The sequence below is a fragment of the Narcine bancroftii genome, chromosome 9 (assembly GCF_036971445.1).
Source record: "Narcine bancroftii isolate sNarBan1 chromosome 9, sNarBan1.hap1, whole genome shotgun sequence".
NCBI classification, from domain to species: domain Eukaryota; kingdom Metazoa; phylum Chordata; class Chondrichthyes; order Torpediniformes; family Narcinidae; genus Narcine; species Narcine bancroftii.
In genome coordinates this window covers 87207557-87221933 of record NC_091477.1, presented here as the reverse complement: position 1 = coordinate 87221933, position 14377 = coordinate 87207557, and positions in this window count along the sequence as shown.

Sequence of the window (14377 nt, the reverse complement as noted above, 5' to 3'; positions counted from 1 at the left end):
GAGAGGAAATGCATAAAACGATTTAGGAGGAATGCTCAAACTAAAGGAGGTGGTGAGTAGCACAGGAGACACAGGCCAGATCAGAACAAAGAATGGCCTGCAAGAAACAAAGGGAATGGAAAACCAGTCTAGGAGGAAGATTAAGGCAGGAGGAGGTGTTAAAGAGAACAGCAGAAATTGGCCAGACAAGAACAGAATGGTGATTAGAAATATCTGGGGATGAATTAATTTCTGATCAACACAACAGGATAGTCTGGCCTGGAGGATTAAGATGGGAGTGCTACACCCCAGATATCTGCAAAACAGGAGATGAATTGTGATAACCCTTATGCAAAAAGATCTAGCAAAGGAAGACAACTTTTGTTCTGTATGATAATGAAATCTAGCAAAGGAAGCCAACTTTTGTTCTGTATGATAAGGTTGACCTATATAAACTGAGCCAACTGGACAATAGGGGTCAGTCTTGGGGAGTAGCTCACTGTGCAGGTGACCTATGAACTAATGAGTGACCCAGAGCTCTGTTAAGTTTTATTCTTGTGCTGTGTAATAAATTGACTGTTGAACCGAATACCTTCTCCTATCACTTCATTCAAAGAACACGCTGGACTCAGACTACACATAGACTAAATTAACAGTAAGGTAAAGCCAGAGTCCGACAGAACCCACGGGCGGGCAGGGCTCTTTGCCGTTTCTTACCTGCCCTATCATACTTCTGTGGTCTTCCCTGCATTCCACCACGATTCCAGTACAGCAGTTCCTCGCCGTCTCTGTCCTCAGAAGCACGTGCGTGCTAGTCGTCCCTGGATTCCATTCCTCAAGAAGAGTCTCCAGGTGGTCGGGAATGCATGTTGGAGCAGAAGCAGCTTACATCCTAGTAGCTATCATATTAGTTTATTAAATTGTACTAACAATAACTACAACAGCAGTGCGAGAATAAGACAGCTTTAATAAACTAATATGTACACTAATAGGTCTTATCTCTCTGCAAGAAAAACCTGGAAGGCTAGACTGTAGCTCTGGACTGTCTTATATGCAAGGTCACCGGGATGCCCCTTGGAGACCTAGTGGGGTAATTACATATCACCACAGATTCCCCACAACCATTTGCGAACCTCACCCCCAACTGTAAACCAGTCGCTACAAAAAGCAGGCGATACAGTGAAGGAGACAGGGTGTTTATTAAAGCAGAAGGGGATCATTGAGGCCAGTACCACCCCATGGAAAACTCAAGTAGTGATGGTCAAGGGTGGGAGTAAACACAGGATGGTGATTGATTATAGCCAGACCATTAACGGTCACATATGCAGCGGCTATATGCGGCTGGATGTGTATCTCCTCCCTCACAATATGATTGATCATATTGTGGATATGATCAATCAAATTGCCCAGTATCGTGTGTTCTCTACGATCAACCTGAAATCCGCCTACCACCAGCTCCCCATTCGCCCAGAGGACCACCAGTACACCGAGGCAGATGGCTTCCTCTACCACTTCCTCAGGATACCCGTCGGTGTTGCCAACAGTGTCTCCATCTTCCAGTGCAAAGTGGACAAAAATGACCTGCACCTCATCTTCCTTTACTGGCTAACATCATGATCTGTGGCCCTGACCTGCAAGATCATGATGTGAACATCCAAAAATTCCTCACAACTGCCAAGCACCTCAAAAATAAAAAATTTTTAAAAAAAATAAAATAAAAATAATAATAATTAAAAAAAAAACAACTGCCAAGCACCTCAATCTAATCTACAGCAGGGAGAAATGTGTTTTCTGCACTTCCCGCCTAATAATCCTTGGCTGTGTTGTAGAGAATGGCGTCTTTGGGCCGTACCGCATGCTTCCCCTCCCCCACAGCCTCAAGGCCTGAAAAGGTGTCTGCAGTTCTTTTCCTACTAAGCTCTAATTATGCAGACAAACCCCTCCCCCTTATCAAGTCCACATCTTTCCCCCAAACAACAGAGGCCCAGGCAGCCTTCTGTCACATAAAAGAAAACATCGCAAAGGCTGCAACCTATGTGGTGGATGGAATTTGCCCCATTTTAGGTGGAAAGCATTACTTCTAATTTTGCCCTGGCCACCACCCTTAATCAGGCAGGTCAGCCAATGTCCTTCTCCCATACCTTTCCAGGCCCTGAAGTCCGGCACGCCTCCATCAAGAAGGAGGCTCTGACAATAGTTTTTTTTAAATTTTTTATTTTTCACACTATAAACCACATTGATCAAGATACATACAGCTCTGACAATAGTTGAGGCATTACCTGGCCGGTAGATGTTTTACCCTGCTCATGGACCAATGAGGCGTGGCATTCATGTTTAACAACAAACAGCGAGGTAAGATAAAGAATAATAAAATTGTGAGGCGAAGGATTGAACTCTCCACCTATATCTACAATATTCTGTATTGGCCGGGGAAGCTCAATGATGCCGTCCTGAAGGACATGTCCCAATGCACAGATAGACTGCCTCAAAACCCTCCACAATGGCCTCTGCCACCCTGTTGTCACAAGATTTTTCCACTTCATCAAATCTGGTAATCTCCCCTTGTCCATCAGGGATATTAAAGACATGACTAGGGACTACCAGGTCTACATGGAATGCAAACCGCACTTCTACCAACCAGATATAGGGTGCATCTGGTAAAAGCTACACTGTCTTTCGAATGCCTGAGTATGGACTTCAAGGTCCCCCTTCCCTCCACTAAACACAATGTGTGTTTCCTCACGGTCATTGATGAGTCTTCACATTTCCCCTTTGCCATCCACTGCCAGGACATGACCATCACCCTGGTCATCAGGGCACTGTACAACTTGTTCACCCTGTTCTGGTACCCATCATGTGTCCACAGCAACAGGGGGTCCTCATTCATGAGAGATGAGCTGTGCCAATACCTGCTGGCCAGAGGTATCGCCACCAGCGGGACCACTAATTATAACCCCCGAGGAAATGGGAGAATGCCACTGTGTGGAAGGCATTCTCCAGGGGGCTGCCATTCTCTTACTGGCAAGAGGTCCTTCCCGAGGCACTCCACCTTATCATATCACTGTTATGTACTGCCACCAATGCTACACCTCTGTGGTAAATCTGTGTCATGCTGTCAATCTCTCACTATGCTTAGTTTGCACTACTGGCATTGGACGTGGATTATCTCTACCACCAAGGGCACTTCCCTTGACTATAACTGTGTATGCACTCATTATCATTCATTATTGTACTACTGAGTTTCTACTAATAAAAGCCATGATATGTGTTTAACTATACTGCATTTGATCTCTTCATAATCTGGCACATCAGTCTCACAAACAAATTTTTCTCCTTCCTCAGGAAGTCTGCGTCAGGGACCATTCTGCCATCTTGTTTGATATCCCATGGGCCGATCCTACTACGGAAAAATGTGAGGGGCCATAAATCAACCCACTGGTCGAAAGGGTCCAGTTCCTCCATGTGAACCCCCAATATGTGTAAGTGACCTACCCGGATGGGCATGAGAAAACTGTCTCCATCCAGGACTTGGCATACATAGGGGCATCCTGAGGAGCATATCCAGCAGAAGCACCATCCACCCCCCCTTCCATGGACATACCATCACTCCCTAACCCCACCCATGCCCCAGTCACTCCGGTTGAGTCGCCACGCCCCCAGCAGTTCGGCACAGCGCTGGAGGTCCAGGACTCAACAATGGCCCCAGCTACAGTGCAGCAACCAGCTTTCCAGTCATAACAGAAGACCAGGCCACTGGACAGACTTAACCTGTAAGATTTTGTGCGCCATGTTTCCCCGATGGACGAAATTTTTAAAAAAAACAAAGTGTGAAGGTGGTGAACCACTGTACACTCATTTATCTGGCTCCTCCCTGTTTTGTGACTGCACCTATAGCTGCTCCCTCTTGTTCCTGCATAAAGGCTCCAACACCATAGCACCTCCCCAGAAAGCCTGGGTCACACCACAGGATGACCTTCAATTATTATAAATAAAAGCCTATTGTTCTCTAACTCCAATCTTTCAAGTTATTGATAGTGCCTCACGTAGGCTACCTATCACCATCTTCTCCTCCTTTGGAATGATCACCCTAGCTGCTCCCCCTCCACCATCAGACTCCTCAACAACAAACTCAATAAGGGACTCATCTTGAGGCTTCCTTTTGAACTTCATTGGATTTTTTTCCTTTGTGTATTGTACAGTCAGTTTATTTATATTTCTTTATCTGTTACATGTATTCTGTACAGATATTTCTGCATTACCAATAAGTGGTATAATTCTGCCTCACATGCAGGAAAAAGAAATCTCATGGGCTTTAGTGAGATGTATGTACTCTGACAATAAACATGAAATCTGGGTTATACCAGGACCGTTTAAATTAACATGGCCATTGGTCAAAAACATAAAATGTCTGAATTCCAAAAGTAAAGAATGAGTTATGGTCCTTGAGTAAGTGTGCCACCAATTAAGTTTGAAGTCCAGAGATTTTGCTGATTAGAGCTCAAAAGAAAACCTTGTTTTGGTTGTTAAAGTCATTCATTTCCAGAGCAATGTCCTCAGCCAAACAACCTTCAGTTGCTGCATCTACGACCTTCCTTCCATCATAATGTCAGAAATGGAAATGTTTCCTGACGACTGTACGACTTTACAAATACTCGCTTTATGCAGATTCAGTTTTACGAAGAGACCTGTGTTCACTATCCAAAAGAAATTTGAATGGGTTTTCGCTTTTACGAAAATAGCCTTCTGTAGCCGTCCACTACTCAAAGTAAAGACACACAAGAGTGCAGTCAGGTATAGCTCTGCCTTATTGGGGCTGAAAGCCCGACTATTATATTGTTCATGTTCCTGCCATTTGCCCGTTTGTTAGTGTCACCGTTTGCATAACAACGCGGGTACATTCTTACATGACAAAGCCTTTTTCCTGCGCGCTTGTCCCTCTCGGCTGTGCAGCAGGGCCAGTGCCATGTTGGGAATGCTGACCCCTACACTTGCCTTAGCCTCCTGACTGCCAGTTTGCCTGCTGGGGTCAGTGCCACTGCACAGTATGCTGGCCCCTGGCTGCTCCCTGCCCAGAGTGCCGGCCCAATTGCCATGGCGGTTTGCTGCTACATGCCCCCCCAGAACTGGCAGTATTGTCTTGGATGCCCGCAGGCAATGTTTCTGTGGGTTTTGGTGGTCTGCCTCTCCTGTGTGGTGTTGACGTCTCGATTGGGCAAGCCGGGTCCAGGTGTGCCGGTTTTAACCTGTCCGTACTAAAGTCCTCCTTCTTGTCTCCGACCTCCAGTTTGAAAGTGGAGCCATTGTTGCATATAACCCAGAATGGACCCTCATTCAGCCTCTGTAGTGGTGGGCAGTGTGGACCCCTGTGAATGAAAACATACTCACAGTCCTGCAGGTCTTTGGGTGTGTTAGTCCTCTCTTGTTCGTGCTTGGTTGAGGCCAGGTTGTCGACTCGTTCCTGTAGCTTGCGGAGGAGTGCTGCTGTGTCATCTGGTTGCTTGTCTGGGGATGGTGCAAATTCCCCGGGGATGACCAATGGGGTTCTGTAAACGAGCTCGGCAGAGTTGGTGTTGAGGTCCTCTTTGGGCGCTGTGTGGATTCCTAGCAGTGCCCATGGTAGCTCGTCTACTGTGTTGGGCCCTTGTAGTCTAGCCATGAGTGTGGACTTGAGGTGCCTGTGGAAACGCTCCACCAACCCGTTTGATTGTGGGTGATAGGCTGTGATATGGTGAAGCTGAGTGCTCCACAGGCTGGTGAAGTCAAACCATAAGCTGGAGGTGAATTAGGCCCCTCTGTCCGATGTAATGTGGGAGGCTATGCCGAACCAGGAAGAGATGATGGCCCTGGTGCACAAGATCGTGGAGGTGTCTCCCATCGAAACTGCTTCTGGTGAAACAATCAACCATTGTGAAAGGGTAGTGGAACCCCTGGGATACTGGTAGGGGTCCCACGATGTCTACGTGGATGTGGTCAAACCTTCACTTCATGACTCAAAGTGGGACTCTGCTATGCCATTGCACTTTGGCTATTTGGCACTGCACGCATGCCTTTGCCTACCCACTGACCTGTTTCTGGGGACCATGCCACGCGTATTTGCTCTGTTGGAATGTGGTCTGGATGGACGAATGAGCCAGCCCATGATGGAATCAAAAACCTGTCATCTCCAAGCTGCTGGAATGATAGGTCTGACCTGTCTGGTGACCACATTGCACAGGAGGGTGGTGTTACCTGCGTCGACCAGGATGTTCTGTAGTTACAGTCCCAAGGTGGCCTGTTCAGTACTGGGGCATTTCTGCGTCATCATTCTGCGCCTTCGCCAGCGCCACAAAGTCCACTCCCTTTGATAGCATGTGGATGTTCTGCCTCGATAAGGCGTCCACTACCAAGTTCTCCTGCGCAAGATGTGTCGCACATCTGTGGTATACTCAGAGATGTATGATAGATGGCACAGTTGGCACACTGACTTGGGGTCTGAGATTTTGGTCAGGGCGAAGGTTAAGGGTTTGTGGTTGGTGAAGGCTGTGAATGTCCTGCCTTCGAGGAAGCATCAGAAGTGGTGGATGGCTAAGTACCGCACCAGTAGCTCTCTGTCGAAAGCACTGTGCTTCAGTTCCAAATGGTTGCTGAAGAAAGCCAGCAGTTGCCAGCTCCCTTCATTCTGCTGCTCCAGAACACCGCTGATCACCGTGCCTGAGGCAACCACCATCAAGATCATTGGAGCGTCTGCCCTGGGGTGTACCAACCTTCTCAAGGGCTTCCACTGACTTTTTGTCCCATGTAACATCCTTGGCTTTACCCGCCATCCGGGTGAACAAGGGTCACATGATTCCGGCAGCCGAAGGGATGAACCTGTGATAAAAGTTGACCATCCCAACAAACTCTTGCAGTCCCCTGGTCGTACTGGGCCAAGGAAACTTTAGAATGGCCCCCACCTTGCTGGGCAGTGGTGTGGCCCCTTCCTTGGTTATCCTATGGCCCAGGATGTCAATAGTCTCCAACCCAAACTGGCATTTGCCTGGGTTGATCATCAGTCCAAACTCACTCAGCCAGGTGTAGAGGTTGTGGAGGTGCACCAAGTTTTCTTCCTGGTTTTTGCTCGCCACAAGGGTGTCATCCAGATAGACAAAGGTTCCATCCAGGTTTTGGCCTACCGCGGCCATCAGCCACTGGAAGGTTTGCACAGTATTCTTCTGCCTGAATGGCACGCGCAAGAACTCAAACAGGCCGAATGGGGTGATATGATGGCAGTCTTGGGGATGTTATCAGGGTGTATGGGATCTGATGGTATCCCCGTACGAGGTCCACTTTTGAGATCTTTGCCTCATGCAGGTTGGCTGCAAAGTCTTGGATGTGCGGCATGGGGTAACGATCTGGTTTGGTGGCCTCGTTGAGACTGTGGTAGTCGTCGCAAGGTCTCCAACTCCCAGTGACCTTGGGCACCATGTGCAGGGAAAAAGCCCACGGGCTATCTGACTGCCATAATATGCTGAGTCCTTCCATCTTTTGAACTCCTCCTTTGCTAATTGGAGCTTCTCTGGGAGGTATTTGCCTTGCTCATGCATGGAGCAGTGAGCCTTGAGTAAGGATGTGGTGCCTTACGCTGTGCCAGGGCATCTCTGTGGTGAACTGTGGGGTAATCACTGCCAGGAACTCTGCGAGGATCTTGGCATATTTGTCCATGGATCGTCCAAGTGGAGCAGATGTGCTCCTCTCTCGTGCCTTGAGAGCCCAAATTAAAAGTGGTGTAGGCACCTTCCAATGGGGGCTCCTGGATGAAATTGGCCACCCAGCTCGTCGTGTCCTGGTCCAGGGTACTCATTACATGGTAGTACTGGGTGGACTCTGCTGTGATCTGTCAGATGTGGAACTGCACCACAGCCTGATCAAACCACACGCGTGGCCAACTTGTCCAGAAGGCTGGCAGCTTCAGGGCGAATGTGCGGACTGCCGATTCACTCACTGTTGTGGTTTAGATTCCGTGTAAACCATCGGGGTCACCAAATGTAGCCACACGCTACAAAAGTAAAGACACACACAAGTGTAGTCAGGTATAGCTTTGCTATATTGGGAGTGAAAGCCCAACTTTTATATTGTTTGTGTTCCTGCCATTTGCCTGTTTGCTCACGTCACCACTCACATAACAATAGCGGGTTTCCCGTGTGTGGGTACATTCTTACATGACACGCTTGTCCCTCTCTGTTGGGTGTGCAGTGGGGTTAGCATCATGTTGGAGATGCTGGCCCCGATGCTGCCTTAGCCTCCCAACTGCCGGTTCGCTTGCTGGGGCCAGGGCCGCTGCTTCACTTCAATAATAGTCTTCGCTTTATGTCATTTCAGCTTACAAAAGGTTTCATAAGAACACTCTACTTTTACAATGTGGTGTAGACCTTATCTCCTCAGATAACAGACAATCCTTAGGCAATATTCCTTATCCTTAGAAAGTAGAATTTGCTTCCAAGTGGGAGCCTAGGCAATGGCTTATGTCATTATATGTCCACCGTCAACAACAGGGGTGACCAGCAAACAGAATGGAACTGGATCCATCACTTAAAATATTGGGTCTAAAGGAGTAGGTTGGAGGTGCAGCAGATGATTGATCTGTTGACTCCATCTGCATTTCACAATTCAGATATTCAGAAGCTTTTTTTGTAGCTCTGCAGTCTCACAAATCATCAATAAAATAATCTGAAAATCATTGCAATTACTGCACAACGTGAGGAAGTGCAGTGTCTTGGAGGCATTTTATATTTGAAAGAACTCAATGAGAGTCAGAACTTGAAGTGAGAGGGAGTGAATGAAGTAATGAAACTATTCTGAATCTTAGTATGAAAAGTAGAATATGCAACCACAATTACGGACAAAGTGATTAGACAAACTAAAACCAAGGGAAACAAACAATTGAATATATCCAGCAAAAAGGCAAAAATAGGACTGTTATAACACAAACACAGAGAAGAGAAAATGCTCTCTTGGTATTGATGCCAGGACTGAGTCAGCCAGGCTCAGTTGTTTCTATCAGGAGGCGTTTTCAATGCTGCAGGACCTGGGTAGCCCTCCAGGGACCCAGGTGTGATTAGTGGGCTAAAGGTGTTTCCAGCACCTTTCATGCTGGGGAGGAGGGGGGGGATCCCGCCCCCGCAATGACGCGGTAGGTGACGCATCACACAAACTATTGGTGGTCAGACTCCCCCGTCCCCCCACCGGCTGTCATTCGCACTCCCCCGCATCCTGTGGCAGCTGACCCCTCTGTCCCGACCCCTCTGCCCCGACCCCTCTGCCCCCGACCCCTCTGCCCCCGACCCATCTGCCCTGTGGTAGCCGACCCCTTTACCTCGCCTATTGCGGCGACCCCTCTGCCACCTACCCCGTGGCAGTGATCTCTCCCCTCACATCACAGGAGTAACTGGGTCGGCCATTTTTGTTTACAAGCCAACAGTGGACATGACCTAGGTAACTTTAACTGGGTTCCAGGTAGTCAGGGACCCGGTTGATTTTGGAGCCTGCTGATCGGGTCGGATCCTTTCAAACTGCCTTGTGAGTGAGGCGCTAATGCCTGGTTAACCCCATTTTACAAGGCAGCTTCAAATCACCTAGTATCTTTCTTAAAATGCACTGTAATATTTTTCTGCCTTTACTTTGCCTTTGCCCCTTAGATTATACCCTACTGCTGGCAGACTAACTGATAAAATCGACTGCAATATTTTTGCTCCCAGTCATTAACAGTCTCTTCACTGAATTCCTCTGCCTCTTTGGCTATGCTAAATCTTTGTTTAGATGTGTACCTTCTCAGAGGAGCACACTCTGTTTCCATAGTGACCACACTGTTTTCACCTCAATTCATATGCAGAACTTTCTGCATGAATTCCTCAAAGTGGTGGAAGACCACAATTAATCATTTCTTTCAGTATATTTTGTTTGGATATATTAGTTCATTAGTTTTGGCTACGTTTTGCAACAATAAACAACATTCTGTATGTTGAGTGTCTTAAAATCAATATAACTGTCAATATTTTAATGGTTGAAAAGAATTTTTAATCAGATTTTAAAAATGTCCATCATAAAAATCAGTGAATTGACTTGAAACAATTTTGCTATTTGAAATTATTTTGCTATTATTAGACTTTTTAACCTTTCTAAATATGCATTAAATTGCTGAACACATTGCCATAGATGTTAAAGACAGGGAATATTCTGCTACTTTTATACACATTTTTATTAACTTTTTTTCATAAAATTATAATGGTACTGTAATAACATTCAAAATAATAAGGCAGAAAATTGAAGGAAAGAAGCAGGCAGCCAAGAAAAGATACAGCATACAAACAGGCCTTTCAGTCCATCGAGGTTGTGTTAACCTGTTTTTCATTAATCCACTGCTAATCTCATTTGATTCTTCTCACATTCACATCAACTTCCACACCTCTCCCCCTTTGAATCTAATACTCCACTGCACACTACTGTCAACTTGCAGTGACCAATTCAGATATTTTGGGGATGTGGAAGGAAATCATAGAACCCAGCGGAAATCCACACTGTCACTGGGAGAAGATGCAAACTCCACACAGACAGCACCAGTGGTCAAGATTGAAATTGGGTCACAGGAGATGTGAGGCAGTGGCTCTGTGACCTGTGCTGTTCTTTTAGAGATAGAATGAAAACAAAGAGGAAATGACCAGGTGATGATTGAAATCTACACACATTATTGTGGGCATAGCAGTTAGCGCTTTTCAGCGCCAGCGATCAGTACCAGGGTTCGAATCCCACTCTGACTGTAAGGAGTTTGTACGTTCTCCCTGTGTCTGTGTGGATTTTTCCCGGGGGCTCTGGTTTCCTCCCAATGTTCAAAAAAAGTACCTAGGGTGTAGGTTAATTCGGTATAATTGGGTGACATATGCTCATGGGCTGAAATGTCCTGATAATGTGCTGTATATCTAAGTTCATTTTAAAAAATCACATAACACAAAGGTGACATAAATGTGCAACAAAATGTTTTCTACAGAACAGATGACTAGCCAAGAAAGATGGAGAAAAGGAGGTAAAGAATAGAAAATCTTGAATGAATAAAGAAAATCACATGTCAACTGATATAAGAAGAGTTTCTTAAAAAAAAGTAAATTATCTGCATGAATTATTATTTATGTACTGCTTGCATTTCAAATTGTGCTTGTGAAGTTGGCTCTTTTGGCTTTTGAAATTCAGTTTAAAACAAGTACAAACAACTTTGCCACCAAAGAGCTAACAAAGAAGTCTACAAATGCTGGAAAACTGGGTCATACACAAAGTGCCGAAGGACTTCAACAGGTCAGCAGACATCCATGGAAAGCAATAAAGTGTCGAGTTTCAGGCCAAAAGTTTCATCAGGAATGGATTTATGTAGGGATCTATAGTGAAGATGAGGGACGGGGGAAATGGGACGTTTTCAGAGGTGAAGAGCATGAGTTTTGTTACGGATGTAGGTGGGAAGGGGCTGGATGAGGGGAGAAGACGATATCATTCAGGTGTCTGGATACCCGTTTGGGGGCTTCCTATAGGTGGTACCACTTATCTTCATACAATCAGAGAAGTTCTTTAGGTTCCACTTACTTCATTTTTTCACAGGTCTTATTTAATATCCCTCATCTGAACCATTAGCTGTTTCTCTTTCCACAGATCCTGGTTAACCTGCTTTGTTTTTTCCCCATTATTTTCCATTTCTATTATTACCACATTGGCTCAGCTTTTATTCTTCTTTTACAAATGTAGATTGGTGGGCAGGTCCCAGTACCTATTTCTTCTTTTCTTTGGCTTGGCTTCGCAGATGAAGATTTATGGAGGGGGTAAAAGTCCACGTCAGCTGCAGGCTCGTTGGTGGCTGACCAGTCCGATGCGGGACAGGCTGACACGGTTGCAGCGGTTGCAGGGGAAAATTGGTGGGTTGGGGTTGGGTGTTGGGTTTTTCCTCCTTTGCCTTTTGTCAGTGAGGTGGGCTCTGCGGTCTTCTTCAAAGGAGGTTGCTGCCCGCCAATCTGTGAGGCGCCAAGATGCACGGTTTGAGGCGAGATCAGCCCACTGGCGGTGGTCAATGTGGCAGGCACCAAGAGATTTCTTTAGGCAGTCCTTGTACCTTTTCTTTACCATCAGCCTATTATGCAGAGCCAGAAATTTAATGTGCTGATAAAGTTCTATCATTAGGGTTAAACATGTTAACTCCTGATATCTTCACCCTGACTGTTCTACATATTCCCCCCCCCCACCCCCCCCCAACGCCTTCTTTTCTTGAAAACTAAACATGATTAACAGCAGGAAACAAAAAAACAACCTGCATCTTTAGTAGACAGTAAAATTGTTGGAGGAATTCAACAGACCCATAATGTTGGCTGACCATTTCAACCCATGGACGCTGCCTGACTTGTTGAATTCTTTGATCAATTTTTTCATGAACTGAAAATATCCAAGCACTCAATCCATTCTGGACAAAATGTTGTCACGATATTACAGCCTCAAAACTCTCACCTCTCCTGCAATCTTTTAGCAATGGGAAAGATTTCAGATTCATAAAACCCTAAGATTCTTTATTCCTGCAGGCGAGGCAGAATCACCACTTACTGGTCATGCAGAAAAAAACTGTACAGTGTATACATGTAAACAAATAAAGAAATGTAAACAGATAACAAATGTAAGGAAACTGTGCAATACAGGAAGAATAAAAAATAATCAATAAAGTGCAGAAATAAGAGACCTTAAATAAGCCCCTTATTGTTTGTTGTTGAGTCTGATGGTTGTGGATTTGTGGAATTCATTGCCACCTACAGCTATAGAGGCTCCATCTCTGGGAGAGTTAAGGAGGAGATTGATAGGTATCTAATTAGTCAGGGTATCAAGAGATATAGGGAAAAGCCCAGAAATTGGAACAAGAGGTGAGATTGGTTTAGCTCATGATGGAATGGTGGAGCTGACTCGATGGGTCGAATGGCCTTGATCTTGGTGGAGGGGGAAGCAGCTGTTCCTGAACCTGGTGATGCAAGTCTTGTGGCACTCTTTCCTGTTGGCAGGAGTGATCACAGGGAATGTGCTGGGTGGTGTGGTTCTTTGATTATTGCTGCTGCTCTCTGACGGCAGTGTTCCCTGTGAATATTCTCGATAGTGGGGAGGGTTTTGGCTGTGATATCCTGGGCTGTGTCCACTACTTTTGGAGGGCTTTACGTTCAGGGGTGTTGGACAGCACACTTTCCACCACACATCTGTAGATATTTGTCAGGGTGTCTAGTGTCAAAAAAACCTCTGCAAACTCCTGAGGAAGTAGAGGCACTGACGTGCTTTCTTCATAATATCTTTAGTGTGTTCGGCCTAGGAAAGATCCTTTGAGATAGTGACTCCCAAAAACTTAAATTCACCCACCCTCTCCATCTCTGATTCCCCCAATGATCACTGGATTGTATACCTCTAGTTTTCCCTTTCTGAGTTCAACAATCAGCTCCTTAGTTTTGGTCTTAGTTAAGGCCTTTTTTATAGTGGTAAAAAAGCAAATATAAAAGCAGATATTCTCTGCATCTGGCTGCTTACGGCTGGGCTGATAATGTCCGTAATCCAGGAGCCACTATCACAGCTCCCAGGGTGATTGGTGCTGGGGTTATGGCTCCCTACTCCTACCTGGAAATCTCTTCCTGTTCCCTCTCCGCACCCCCCCCCCCCCCGCCTCCCCCTCCTTCACTGAGTCAGGATGGAAGCCCAGCAGGGTGAGCCTCTTTGTTTTAACGTGGAAGCAATGGCCGTCTTCATTGCCCATAATTCCCACAGCTGGAACCACTCTGCATTTCCCATAGTGGTTCCAGCTGCATGGGAGATTATGGGTAACGAGACGGCCATTGCTTGGTGCGTATGTTGAACCTCATGGCCACAGGCAGACTAGTGCCACTTGCCCTGCCTCCCTCAGCTCCAGAGGACAGCTCCCAACAACGTTCTCCAGCCCTGTAGGCCTTCTCCATAAAAGATAAGTCTGCCTTTTTTCCCCTTCGTTCAGCTGGCTGCAACGTGGTGTCACTCCATAAAAAGAGCTATTGAATGCAAGGTTGTTGTTGGTGCGCTATTCAGCCAAGTTTTCAGTCTTTCTGCCTCTATTTTATCCACAATAGAAGTTTATACATAACATTTTTAAAGTCTTTTTTAAACACCACTGTACACAGCTATTTGCTGTATAAAATGTTTGAATGGATGCATTTTAGTCTCTAGGCTCCTCTACAGATCTTGGCTCCTGAAATTGCTAATAATTTGGTGTATCAAGAGAATACACTGTGACAGGGTATGGTTCCACAGCTGGAACCACTCTGCATTTCCCATAGTGGTTCCAGCTGCATGGGAGATTATGGGTAACGAGACGGCCATTGCTTCCACGTTAAAACAAAGAGGCTCACCCTGCTGG